Source organism: Pygoscelis adeliae, unplaced genomic scaffold (assembly GCF_000699105.1).
Source record: "Pygoscelis adeliae isolate BGI_AS28 unplaced genomic scaffold, ASM69910v1 Scaffold941, whole genome shotgun sequence".
Classification (NCBI taxonomy): domain Eukaryota; kingdom Metazoa; phylum Chordata; class Aves; order Sphenisciformes; family Spheniscidae; genus Pygoscelis; species Pygoscelis adeliae.
The window spans coordinates 20,498-21,609 of NW_008824145.1; the positions used below are offsets into that span (position 1 = coordinate 20,498).

The 1,112-nt window shown below is 62.1% G+C and overlaps 1 protein-coding gene across 1 annotated transcript in view; it reads left to right on the forward strand.

The window, feature by feature from the left end:
• LTB4R (leukotriene B4 receptor) overlaps nt 1-1,112 on the forward strand; it is a gene marked incomplete at its 3' end in the record, with an annotated part of 4,894 nt that overhangs the window by 1,493 nt on the left and 2,289 nt on the right. The window lies entirely within an intron of this gene.

Sequence of the window (1,112 nt, forward strand, 5' to 3'; positions counted from 1 at the left end):
TCAGATGGGGTTGGGGGTGCCAGAAGTCACCGGGGGAGGGGGCACCTCCCAGGAGGTCACTGCCACAGCCAAGGGTGTCCCTATGGCATCTGGGGCGTATCCCCAGGGGTCCTGGTAGTGTCACCGGGGATGGCCCAGAGGGTCACCAGGGTGTCACTGTGGGTCCCAGGGGTGTCATTGGGATGGGGTGGTGGGATCAAAGGGGTGTCACTGGTGGGTCACCAGGATCTCCTCAGGGTGTCACCATGGGGTCCTGGGACATCTTGGGGTGTCACTAGGGTGGGACGGTGGGCTCCATCCCACCTCCTCCCCACTGTGGCCCCTGTTAGAGATGGGGGGGGGGTATGCGGAGGATGGCCTGGCCACGCCCATGTGACATCACACATGACCTAGTGGAAGGGGAGTGAAGGTACTGCAAGGTGACTTCATACATGATATCATCGGTGACAACAAAGCTCAAGCCCCCATTTGCTCAGTGGCTGTGGGGAGATGGGGGGGGGTGATGGGGGACCCCCCCAAGCAGCCAGGGGGGCAGATGGGGACACTGGAGGGACATCCTCCACCTGGTCAGGAGGACCTCGGACACCTTCTGCCACAGGGTCTGGGCCCCACCCCAGGTGGGTCAATACCTGTCCCACATCTTCATCCATGGTGTCCCCCACCCCAGTTTGACGATGACACCAAACTGGGAGGGGAAGCTGAGACCCCAGCGGCCCGGGTGGCCACCCAGAGGGACCTCAACGGGTGGAGAAACGGCCCATGAGGAACCTCATGAGGTTCAACAAGGGGAAGTGCCCCAAGACCAACAGTGACCTGAGGGAGGGATGGTGAGGACCACGCGTCACCAGAGGGGTCTATGGGGACCTGTGGTCACCTGTGGTGGGACTGTGGACATCGGCCTTCACCTGAGGAACCTGTGGGCACAACGGCCACCTGAGGGGGGGACACTGAAGACCAAGTATCACCTGAGGGGTCTATGGGGACCAACACCCCACATCCAACTTCAACCCCATAGATCAACCCCTGTCATCCAGACCCCATAGGGCCCCATAACCTCTCACAGACCCCACAGGGCTCCTATTGCCCCCCCATCTCCGAGTCCCCCTGCCCCA